The 13,391-nt window shown below is 42.0% G+C and overlaps 1 protein-coding gene across 4 annotated transcripts in view; it reads right to left on the reverse strand.

The window, feature by feature from the left end:
• VPS13B (vacuolar protein sorting 13 homolog B) overlaps positions 1-13,391 on the reverse strand; it is a 960,935-nt gene that overhangs the window by 28,476 nt on the left and 919,068 nt on the right. The window lies entirely within an intron of this gene.

Genomic DNA, 13,391 nt, shown 5'->3' on the forward strand with positions numbered 1-13,391 from the left:
AAACTAATTAGACATATATAAAATTCTACTGAAATTGCTGATTTTACTCTAGTACAATTTGATTCAATGCTATTACCACTTTCTAGCTGCAATTTTTCATCTCAAATCATACTTTCTGTTGAGAGGCAGAAACAATTTGCTTTCAAAAGAAAAAAAATAAGATTAAATCCAGATTCTTAAATATTCCATCTGTAAGGTTAATAGAGAAGAATATAATAAATGAGAGAGAAAATTAGCTCCTCATCCTTTACTTCCAAGAACTGAAAAATACATTTTAAAAGGGTGGAGCTTCCTAGAGTCTAACCTGGATGTGGGAGGAAAAAACCAGTTTAAATGCTAAAAAAAATAACGAATGACTTTCAAACTCTTTGATTTCAGATCACCGAGCAAAGAATCTCCCTGGAGCTCTTCAAAACGCCTCCCAAAAATCAGAACTAAGCTGCATCAACAAGACTCTTTGCAAAGAAGAACCCCTTTGATGCAATGAGAGAAACTATGCTGTGCCTCACTGGAGGTGTCGCCAGTTCATTAAAAAACAAGCCAGTCCAGTGTAAGTATGCTTTTACAAACATGCATGTTATATTTGAACAGAATCCCAAATTCCGTCCAGTTTTCTAGCATTTAAAATTGAAGATCCTGCTTTCTACCCAAATCTGTGGGTATGAGAGAGTGCTACGTCAGTTGTATCAAAATGGTGGGAAATGTGGAAGTAAACTCACAAAAAACAGGTAATTTCTAAATGCTGTCAGCTTTTCAAAGATGCACACGTCTAACCAGCCAGGTCAGCATCAACTGAGCTTGTTGTTAGCACATTCAAATTGGTTCAGTTAAAACGTTATAATAGGCAAGAGTGCTGGAATACATTCACTGCCCTCAATAGCTTTTTTTGTTTGCCTTCCTTGCAGCAATGTGGAGGCAAAGTTGGGGTAACCAATACTAGGATTTAGAAACATAATTTTAAAAGAAAATATAGGAATGTGCAGTTGTCAAAACTTGCAGCTGGTGTCCAGTGTGGACAAAGGCTAAAAGGGCCAGTTCCCCCTAGAGATAAATGGGACCTAAGATTTTAGCTGGTGGATGTTGTGCCTGTATGGGGGCCTGAAGTCTTCAAATACCGAGGTCCCCTTTGGTACTCTCAACTCCTCCCAGCAAGGGAAGGCTAAAGGATTCAGAAGTGAGCTGTGCCCTAGGGATTAAGGGTCTACCCTGAGTTATTAGTTATATGATGGCAGCCACGTAACCCTGCACCAGACCCAGTTAAATGCCTGTATGTGAGATGGGTGGCCGTAATGTTAAGCAGAACCGGCTCCAGGCACCAGCCAACCAAGCATGTGCTTGGGGCTGCACCTTGTAAAGGGCAGCCAATCTTGGGGTGGCTGGGGGTGCTCGGGGCTTTTTTTTTGGTTCGGCGGGACGGCGCTTGAGGGTTTTTTTGTTGTTGTTTTTATTTCGGCCGGGCGGCGCTCGGGGGGGGGAGGGGTTGTTTTTGTTTTGGCGGCGTGGCGCGACGTTGGGGGGGGGGGAGTGTTTCGGCGGCGCAGCGCTGGGGGGGGTGTTTCGGCGGCATGGTGCTGGGAGTGTGTTTTTCTGCGGTGCAGCGCTCGGGGAGGTGTTTCAGTGGCGCAGCGCTGGGGGGGTTCGGTGGGGCTGGGCAGCGCGGTGCTGGAGGGGGTTGTTACGGCAGGCCGGCGCTTTTTTTTTTATTTGCTTGGGGCGGCAAAAAAGTTAGAGCCGGCCCTGATGTTAAGTCAATAAAGTTGCAGCTTGCCCCCTTAAAAACCATTTCAGTGTCTGACTTTCATTCACTTAAATGTCCTAAGCAACAAAGAAGTGGTAAAAGCATCTCAGTATCTAAGGACAGCTACAAAAGTATGGAAGGCCTAACTAGTCAGTAGCCTGAGGAATTGATGATTGTGTTGCTGTGTTTTGCTTACAGATTTGCAATGTGTGCTTGAGAAGTAAATGTGCTCATGAAGTGACTCATATATAGCATGTGTTTTGTACTTCATTTCATGAAACCTTCACAGATTTTCATGTTGTTCCAGAAAAAAAGAGTATGTTTTTCAGGTTTGGAAAAAACTCCACAAACTTGGTTAGCCCTGCAGAAGAGACAGCAAGCTGCATTCTATACCCTCTTGTACATCGCCAACAGAATTGTTTACTAAATTTTAATTCCATGGCCTATCATTTACACCTGTTTCAAATTGAAAGCCTAATTTGAAGATAATGGCTACTCATTGAAAAATAATAACATGAAATTCCACAATGCCATATTAAAAGAATTACTTCGAAGGAAAAAGGAAAAATCGTGTTGGTAGCTTGAAATAAGAGAGCTATATAACACATGGCGAAACAAGCTTCCAAACTTAAGATCTATAGGGTAAGCCAAATGCAGAAAACTGCTCTGCATAAACAAGGACATTTACTGATGGGAACACAGAAGAGATTCTTCTGTTCTTCAAAACTCTAGGTAAGGTACAAAGGAAAGAAATACAAATACAGAGAATTGGCTAGGCAAAACTAAGAAAGAAACAAACACAGGAAACTCAGTATCCAGTTCTGATGATGAGATGACTTGATTGTTGACAAACCAACTGTGAGAATATTAAATAAAATCCAGTAGTTCATAAGGAATCCAATTTTATGTGTGATTGTTGGATTCAAGATAAGAATGATAATAGTTTGATGTTATTATAGCTGTAATTTGTTTTATGTTTTCCACATTACAAGTACAAAAATTGTTTTTTATGGAACAAAAAATTGAACAATAGCAGAACTATAATGAATGGACATTATTTGCAGCCACACAGCCTCAGACTGTGATCTCAACTCACGACATGAGCTATGGTCAGCTGTTGGATGAGAGAGCTCTAAGGTGAAAGTAAGCGCTGAAGGGAGTAATGCCGTGTTGGTGATTCAATAGGTGGTGTTCTTCATTCTGAGTTCTGAACCAATGCCCAACCACTGTATCATGGTTCTGCTATCCATTTATCTGAATGCATCACAGTGGTATCTGAACAGAGTATCTATGCTAGAGGTGGTGTTTTTTTAAATGGGATGTAAAACTGAAGTCTTGACCATTTAAAATAGACATTAAAATCCTATGGCACATTTTGCAAGCATAGGAGTGTTAGCCTGGTGTCATAGTCTAATTTTAACTCAGGGATCACTGTACATTCTACTAACCTAAAATTCCCCCATCCTTTCAGTTGGATACAGTATTCTTAGCCTCCTGTCCTAAACTCTTGTGTAGTGTTATGCACTTTTTTTGGCCACATTTCTGTTCCGATTGCATCTCTGTTTTGGGTGAAATTATTCCCACATGTAAGGACAGATTCTGGCCATTCTTCACGGCTGTGAAAGAGCGCAGGAAGAGAATAATAAAGACTTTACCAGTTCCTTGTGCGCAAGTCCATGATGCCCTACAACTTGAAAAGGGTGGTGCTCGCCCCGCCACATCAGCTGATGGACCTAACCTGGAGGGAGGGAGGGGGAGAATCCCACTTATAGAAGTGGCTTCCCTACTGACAATCTCTCTGCCCCTGTACTGCCTCTTAAGCACCCTTTGGCTTTAAAATCCACAATCTAGCCCATAGTTTGTAACATTTATAAAGCACTTCTGGATTCGCCTGGATGAAAGGTACTATGTATACATTTAAATCACTGTCATGGTATTTTCATCATTGGTTGCCCCTGGAGTAAGTTTAGGTCCCACAGTTACTGTAGTTATTGTGCCAAATCAGATCATACTGTTAGTCTATCTACTCCAGTATTGTGCCTCTAGCAGTAACCAATTCTTGCTGTGTCCGAGGAAAGTGTATAACCGTAGAATGCCCCAGCTCACTAACTGTGAGGGATGGGCTTCTTTTCAAGCCCCAGACATGATCAGTTTATGCCTGGAAGCATGAATATTAATTTCTTCTACCATTATCTTAGCTTACAAATGTTATTATGATCATACAATTGTCAAATGCATTAAAATACCTTGCTAAATTATTTGTTTTAAAGATTTTCTGAGGCAATGAATTCACAGGTTTACTGTATATTACATAAAAAAGTATTGCCATTTAGCAGCTTTAAATGTACAGCCTTTCACTTTCAACCCAAGTCCTCTTATTCTTGCATTATGGAATAGAAGAAACAGATGTGTCTGGTGAGTTTTCACTATACCTTCAGTATTCTATACATCTCAATTAAGTGTCCTTTTAATTCCAGTCTCAGCTGGCTCTGATAACACTGCTCTACAGCCAAAATGCTTCTGAAATAAATGTAGTCAAACTTTACTAATTCTGGGTCACTGAGAACGAAAATGATGCTTAAAATTGTTGATTGGCTCTAGTTTTCAAGATATGCTATTGGGTCAGTATATACGACCCTTGACTTGGGAATGGCGGAGGATAAGTGAGTTATAAAGGGAAGGGATCTCAATTTAAACCAGAAATGACTAAAATACATCTTTGACTGGATCTACGAATAAATCTATGACTGGGTTTGGACAGTACTTGCTTTTTAGGCAAAACAATGAATGATGCAATCTGAAGCTGGGATTGCGTCATACATGATATGAATTGCATCATGTTATTCCTAGAAGTCATGGATGATGCAATCATAACGAAGCTTACATCACTCTGCTGAACAAATTGCCCTATATCAGCTCTAGAAATCATACAGTGTCGTGCTCTCTTATTTGTCAGTGTTTGATTTTGCAAAGGGACACATTTCTGTTTAGCCAAAGTGAGCAGAGATGCCTCGTACTTGTGTGAACAGTGCAGATAACTTTTGCTATGTTTGTGGTGAAGTGACTTTTGCATCACAAAAGCGCAGTATAACCACTATGGTTAAGAAAGCCTATCACCTTTATTTTGGCTGCAAAATTGGAGATCAGGACAAGAGGTGGGCCACACATATGCTGCAACACTTGTACAACAAATCTTCACCAGTGGTTGAACAGGAAAAGGAAATCTATGCCTTTTGCAGTGCCAATGATTTGGAGAGAGCCAACAGATCATACCAGCAATTGTTACTTCTGCATGGTGCCTCCAGTTGGGAAAGGTGTGTCAAAGAAGAAAAAGTGGACTGTGCAGTATCCAAACATTCCATCAGCTATACGCCCAGTACCCCACGGAGAAGGACTGCCGGTTCCTGATGCACCAGAATCACTCTCACTTGAGTCAGATGAGGAAGAGGAAGAGAATGAAAATTCTGGTCCTGAACCATCAATGTCACAGGACCCACATTTTCTCCCATCCTCCTCCTCTGAACCACACCTCATAACACAAGGTGAACTGAATTACCTTGTCAGGGATTGGAACTACCCAAGAGTAAGGCAGAGCTGTTGGGCTCCAGACTACAGCAGTGGAATCTCCTGGCAGGTGATGTTAGGGTTTCCATGTTCCGTGACCGTCAAAAGGATCTTGTCCCATTCTTCTTCATGGAAGGTGATCTTGTAGCCTGCAACAACATCGCTGGTGTGATGGCAGCCCTCAACATCGTTCACGATCCAGATGAGTGGAGACTGTTCATTGATTCATCGAAGACGAGTCTTAAAGCTATTTTACTGCATAATTGCAATGTTTTGCCATCAATTACAGTTGGTCATGCAGTCCATATGAAGGAAACCTATGACAACATGAAACAACTTTTGAGGTGCATAAACTATGACCAACATCAGTGGCAGCTTTGTGGCGATTTGAAGGTTGTTGCTCTCTTGCTTGGTCTGCAGACTGGATACACAAAGTACTGCTGCTTTCTCTGCAAATGGGATAGTCGTGCAAGAGATTCCCACTACATCAAGAAAGATTGGCCACTCCCACAGTCATTGGAGCCTGGGAGGAAAAGTGTTCAGCATCCACCATTTGTTGAATCAAGGAAGATTTTGTTACCACCCTTCCACATCAAGCTGGGGCTGATGAAGAACTTTGTCAAGGCCATTGACAAAACACAAGCAGCTTTCAAGTACCTCCGTGGAAAATTTCCAAGGTTAAGTGAAGCTAAGATAAAGGAAGGTGTCTTTGTTGGTCCTCAGATTCGTGAACTTCTTTGAGACTATGCATTTGACTATGCACTGCGTGCCAAGGAAAAGACGGCATGGAAAGCCTTCCAGTTAGTGGCAATAAATTTTCTCGGAAACAACAAGGCAGACAACTACAGATTGTTGGTGGAAAACCTCCTCAAGGCATACAAAAGCCTTGGTTGCAACATGTCAATAAGATACATTTTTTGCACTCATCTAGATTTTTTTCCACCGAACTGCGGAGCAGTGAGCGACGAGCACGGCGAGCGATTTCACCAGGATATTGCAACAATGGAGAAACGCTATCAGGGCAAATGGAGCCCATCAATGCTTGCAGACTATTGCTGGACAGTGACAAGAGATGCTCCATTTAATGAATACAAGAGACAAGCCAAGAAGCACCGAGTAGACACTGAATAGGACTAAACTATGTACATAATAGTTTTTTGCCTTTTGTTTCATAATAAATTTTATTTATATAACCCTTTTGCTGATTTTTAAAGTGTTACATAAACAGGACAGGTGAAATATTATCATGTAAAGCAACCATAAACACATGAAAAGACCTAGGTTTACAATTTATGATTAAAACTCTACTATCTACACAATATACATAGACATAAAATGTAAAAACTTAAATATCTTAGAAACAGTAGCCAATCAGTTGTTTTAATTGTCATATTTGAATTCAGCACATCAAAATACATAATAAATAGCACATTTTATCTCTGAAGCAGATGACTTCTCAAAAATTGTAGACCAGTGTAATGGATACTAGATGTGACTAATTCTTTTAGTAAATTAGTAAAGCACTTTCTTTCTAGAGGAATAGATTTTGCCTGTTTGTACTTTGTACTTGATTGGCCATAAGGAAAGGAAATGATCTGTGACCCTGTAAATCTCACAAACGTCAGGGTCCAAACTTGGATGGTACACAAAAGGAACGTGCCTAGTTGTTGAATAGCATACTCATCACTTATTTCAGGTACTAGTATTTTTCTAGTATAAAAGTGTTCTCTTTTAAGAGAACTGCAAGGCCTCTTGAAAGAAAAATCACTATTTGTATACCCTAGAAATTCAATATCTAGGCCACTGATACAATATCCAGATCACCTGGCAGTATACCTGCTTGATCCTATTTGTGAGGCAGAGTTAAGTGATGATGAAAAGGTTCTAAGCATAGATAGTCGATGAGGTTTTCAGATTCATTGCTGCCTTAAGATGAAACTTCCTAATGACACTTGAATGGATAGACAAGAAATCTTAATTAGAATGTTTTAAAAGTACCTGCCACTTAGAATTTCTGCATCTTTGCAATGCAATAACTTTTCAGCTGGATTCAGGAAGTGCCTACATGTCAAAAGTGGGACAAATGTTCTTCATATAACAAATTATTTGTGGGGATTGTAAATGAAACTGCTCAAGCTACTCTGCAGTTCATGTCCTTCAGATTAATAGCTGATGGAAAGATTCTCCAGTAAAAACTTACTTCCTCCCAGTCTCCCACGTAAATTGCTTCTTTTCATCAGAGAATACAGACTCCTTTCCTGATAATTTATATAGCATATCACTGAGGTGTTATCTGTAAGAATTTTGAATGATTGTTCTTTCAAAACAGGATGTAAAGCAGGACTTCTTTGGGCTCCAAACAGAGATAGCAAGGGAGTTTAAATAAGGTTCTTTCCCTCAGCTTTGGAGCATCCATATCTATAAGGGCTGTATGATGGAGGAAACAATCAATGTAACCCTCCCATTAGGACTCTAACACACTTTAAAAAAGTCTAAAACCTGATGCAACCAAGCTTTTAAATGACCGTTGAAGATCTAGCATGCTCTGATGGGTCAAAGGAACAGTATTGCCAACCCAAAATGTTCAAAAATCTTGAGTCAGACCCACACAAAATAATGAAATGGGATTAAAAATCATGAGATTTTTAAAAGCATCATATATTTTTGGAATGCATTTTGTTTACTTTCTGGATTTTGAACCTTTGGGGTTTGCTCTGGTCATGTTTTCATGCTTTTCCCCATAACCATGAGATCTAGAAATGTATTTTTTTTAATGAAATCTGTGATTTTCACATAATCACTTGACCCTTAATAGGAACACCAAATATCACAAGACTCATAAAACTGTGAGAGTTATGGCTTTGCTACATGTCAATTTAGAGTGCGGAAAGCCTGCGTGTGAATCTACAGCTGTGTGGGCACTGCTTCAGTGCAGTGCAAGTTCAGAGTGTGGCTTGCCATGCTACACTTTCAAGTAGTACAGGGGTGGCCAACTTGAGCCTGAGAAGGACCAGAATTTACCAATGTACATTGCCAAAGAGCCATAGTAATATGTCAGCAGGTCCCCATCAGCTCCCCCCAGCTCCCAGTGCCTCCCTCCCACCAGCAGCCCTGCCGATCAGCGCCTCCACATCTCTCCCCATCAGCTGTTTCATGCCCTGCAGGAGGCTCGGAGGGGAGAGGAGCGAGGGCACGGCATGCTCAGGGGAGGGAAGGGGTGGAATGGGGGAAGGGCCTGTGGCAGAGTCAGGGGTTGAGCAGTGAGCACCCCCTGGCACATTGGAAAGTTGGCGCCTGTCGCTTCAGCCCCGGAGTCAGTATCTATACAAGGAGCCGCATATTAACTTCTGAAAAGCCGCATGTGGCTCCAGAGCCACAGGTTGGCCACCCCTGAAGTAGTAGTAATGCCAAATTGCACTCCAGGACTTTCAGTGCACTGTAACAGTGTGCACATGGGGCATTTCTGCACGGCGAGATCTTGAACTGTAGATTCACACCCTGACTTGCCGTGCAGTACCTTGCTGTTCAGATAAGCCCTTAGATCAGGGGTAGGCAACCTTTCAGAACTGGTGGGCCGAGTCTTCATTTATTCACTCTAATTTAAGGTTTCGCGTGCCAGTAATACATTTTAACGTTTTCAGAAGGTCTCTTTCTATAAGTCTATATTATATAACTAAACTATTGTATGTAAAGTAAACAAGGTTTTCAAAACGTTTAAGAAGCGTCATTTAAAATTAAATTAAAATGCTGATCTTACACCACCAGCCTGGAGTTCTGTTCACCTAGGCTGGGAGCGGGCTGAATAGGGCCTGCGGCCGGGACCCCAGACCTGGGGGTAGATGTTTCAGGGGTCAGGACAGAGGGCTGGGGGAGGGGGTGCAGGGCAGAAGGCTGGGGGAGGGGGTGCAGGGCAGAAGGCTGGTGTGTGGGGGGTTGTAGGGCAGAAGGCTGGGTGTGTGTTGGGGTGTGGGGGGTTCAGGGCAGAGGGATGGGGCTGTGGGGGTGCAGGGCAGAAGGCTGTGTGTGTGTTGGGGTGTGGGGGGTTCAGGGCAGAGGGCTGCAGGTGTGGGGATGCAGGGCAGAAGGCTGAGTGTGTGTGGGGGGTTCAGGGCAGAGGGATGGGGCTGTGGGGGTGCAGGGCAGAAGGCTGGGTGTGTGTTGGGGTGTGGGGGGTTCAGGGCATAGGGCTGGGGGTATGGGGGTGCAGGGCAGAAGGCTGTGTGTGTGTTGGGGTGGGGGGGTTCAGGGCATAGGGATGGGGCTGTGGGGAGTTCAGAGCATAGGGATGGGGCTGTGGGGGTGCAGGGCAGAAGGCTGGGTGTGTGTTGGGGTTCAGGGCAGAGGGCTGGGGAGTGTGGAGGGTGCGGGGCAGAAGGCTGAGTGTGTGTGTGGGGGGTCAGGGCAGAGGGCTGGGGTGCTCAGCTTGTGGGGGTGCTCCCAGCCCCCTGCGCAGACCGGCTCATGGCAGGGGGCTGGAAGGGATATGCCCTGTTCCACCCCCTTCCCCCAGGCTCCGTTCCTACCTCTCTCTGCCTCCTCTATGGTGCTGTGTGCACGCTGCTGTTCTTCCCCCTCCCCCTCGCTAGGGCCATCAGCTGATTGGCCAGGGAAGGAGAGGAGGAGGGGCAGGAAAGCACCACGCTGGGGGAAGAAGTGCGGGAGGGGGGAAGCTTGGCTGCCACAGAACCAAGCTTCTGCCTCCTGCCCCCGCAGGGGAGAGCAGTGGGCGGGGGGGCTGAGTGGGGCTGGGGGCCGCCAGGGAGGTGCGTGCCACTCAAAATCGGCTCGCGTGCCATGTTTGGCATGCGTGCCATAGGTTGCCGACCCCTGCCTTAGATATTCTGAAGGAATCACTGTAGCCCACAGAGCTAGTTTAAAGATATTTTATATCACACTAATGCAAGAAACCTACAGGCCTACACCCTATAATATATTTAGCTTAAGGCTTTGAAGCCTATGAACCTTAGCATAAGCAAGTTACTCAACAGTGACTCTGAGTTATTGGGGAACAGGGAATATCATGCTTAGGAGATTTTTTTGTACCAGGCAACCACAGGAATATGAACTAATACCAGCTTTGGATATTTTAGGATAGGAACATCTGAAAAAAGTACAAACACAAACTTGCCTTCGCAATGAATGATGTATATGCTAAGTTGAGATCATTAATATACTAACCTATAGGATAAGGACACCACAACATTATTATGGTGAGGAAGTTGGTTATGAACAAAGAAAGCTGGGCATCAATATGAATATTCATAGCAGTCACCAAGACCTATAATAGGCCCAATCACCATGTAGGCCTCGAGATCATGACCATCAGACTTGTATGGCATGCCATGGATAACTGCCTGTCTCTTACCACTAAGTTTCCACAAGAAGGGGTAAGTATGTGTAAGGTATGGTGTAGGACAGCACCTTAATTTTACATTACAGCTACATTCTCATTTGGTTTGGAACATCTGTGTTTTTATTAATTATACTAATACAAGTACACGTCTACCTCGATATAACGCTACCTGATATAAAACGAATTCGGATATAATGCGGAAAGCAGTGCTCCGCGGGGTGGGGGGTGCGGCTGCGCACTCCGGTGGATCAAAGCAAGTTCAATATAACACGGTTTCACCTATAACGCGGTAAGATTTTTTGGCTCCCGAGGACAGCGTTATATTGAGGTAGAGGTGTATTTAAAGCTTTGCCCTCAATGTGAGTGTTGTCATTGTGCACGTTTGGGGTTCCCAACCAGACACTAAACTTAATTCTGTTGTGCCTGATTCAGAGACTAGAACGTTTCAAACTTAGAGATTCAATCATTGATTAAATGGAAGTCCTTAACAATCAATATAAGCAATAACCAATAATCAATAACCACTCAGTGAATTAGGCAACAACACCAATGTACAAACTATCATTGGACCAAACAACCAACAAATATCTTTGCATATAATGTAAAGTACATGCAGACTTGTGCTAGTTGCTGTTATGTTTAAAACTTAAATTATCACACACCTGCAACAACATCTAGTATTTTCCTATAGAGAAACAGAATTAAGATCGCTGCAGCCATCTCTTTATTTTTAAGGTAGATCATTAAGTGGAATAGTTACAGTATGGACACAAAATACCAACATAGTACATAAACAATTTCAAAGTGTAATCTTGGATTGATTTTTTTTAAAATTCTGCTAACTCAAGTAACACTTCATCATTGAGCAAAGAAAGTTTTATTAGCCTCAATGCTTTGTGTTCAGAAAGTCCAAGAAATTGAGATGTTTCATACCAGTAAGTCAAAGGGACTTTTAAAGCTTGAGTTAAGCAAGCTGAGGGTCTGAAGTATCAGAATTTTTAATTGGAAAGAATTCCTCCACTAGGATAGGATCCCCAAATGCTTTCAAAGCATCTAATTCTTTCTTTGAGCCTGATTTCTATAAAGAACACTGGACTGGCATAATATCAATGACTGGAATTTGAAACCTTGCATTGTTGACTGGCTTGATGAACTCAGCTGAACTACTTGCTAATTAACATACCAGTTAATAATCAGGAACATTTTGTGAGTGGTCCCAAAGGAAAACATCTGAAATTACTATATTTTTTTAAGTGGCAAAGCTGTTTGTGTTGATTCCATGTATGCTAATTACTTTAAAGATGGACAAATTTCTGTAAACAAACAAACAAACAAACAAAAAAACAAAAAACACACCACTATCCCAGGCAAGGAAGTTTTCATTTACCTCAAAACAGGAGAAAAACCAATTGAAGAATAAAATAACCCCCCTTTTGTATAAACATAAACTTCATTCCCATGAAGAAGCAGAAGGAGAATGACAATGATGGGTCCTGTGGGATTTGGAAGGATAAGGAAGCTGGAATAGTGAAGTTACTAAATGAGAGAAATTTACTCTGTTGGATCTTGCATATATTTGCTTCAAGAGGCCAGAGTTTCTCAAGATTGATGTGTCTAGACCAAGTAATTTTCACAACAAGGCATCTGGGAGTATGAAAAAGGAGCGACATAATTTAAAACTGGAAAATTTGTATTATTTGTCATAAAAATAGCCATGCATGAATAACAGAATCATACAAATGTAGGGCTGGAATGTCCCTCAAGAGGTCATCTAATCCATTCCCCCATGGTGACACAGGACCAAATAAACCTAGACCATCCCTGACAGATATTTATTTAACATGTTCTTTAAAATTTCCAATGACAGAAATTCCACAACATTCCTTGATAACCTTTTCCAGTTCTTAAGTTAGAAAGCTTTCCCTAATATCTAACCTATATTTCCCTTGCTGCAGATTAAGCTCATTCTCTTGTCCTACCTTATGTGGACCTGGAGAACAATTGATCATTGTCCTCTTTATAACAGCCCTTAACATATTTGAAGACTTCTCATCTCAGTGTTCTCTTCTCTAGACTAAATATGCCCAGTTTTTAAACCGTTCTTCATAGGTCAGATTTTCTAACCCTTTTATTATTTTTGTTGCTCTCCTCGAGACTCTCTCCAGTTTGTCCACATCTTTGTTAAAATGAGGCACCCAAAACCAGACACAGTACTCCAGCTGAGGCCCTGCCAGTGCCAAGTGGAATAATCATATACTGCATCTTACATACAACACTTCTGTTAATACCCCCCAGATGGATATTGGATTTTTTCACAACATCATATTGTTGGTTCATGTTCAATTTGTGATCCACTATAACCCCCAGATCCTTTTTGCAGTACTACTGCTTACCCAGTTACTCCCCATTTTGTATTTGTACATTTGATTTTTTCTTGCTAAATGCAGTGGTTTGCACTTGTCTTTATTGAATTTCATCTTGACAACTTCAGACCATTTCTCCAATTTGTCAAGGTAATTTTTAATTTTAATACTCTTTTTCAAAGTGCTTGTAACCCCTCCCAGCTTGTTGTCATGCACGAATTTTATAAGCATAATCTCCACTCCATTATCAAAGTCACTAGTGAAAATGTTGACTAGTACTAGACCCAGGACGGACCCCAACGGGATTCCACTAGATACATCTTTCCAATTTGACAGCGAACCAGTGATAAGTTCTCTCTGAGTATGGTTATTC

The sequence above is a fragment of the Malaclemys terrapin genome, chromosome 2 (genome assembly GCF_027887155.1).
Source record: "Malaclemys terrapin pileata isolate rMalTer1 chromosome 2, rMalTer1.hap1, whole genome shotgun sequence".
NCBI lineage: Eukaryota > Metazoa > Chordata > Testudines > Emydidae > Malaclemys > Malaclemys terrapin.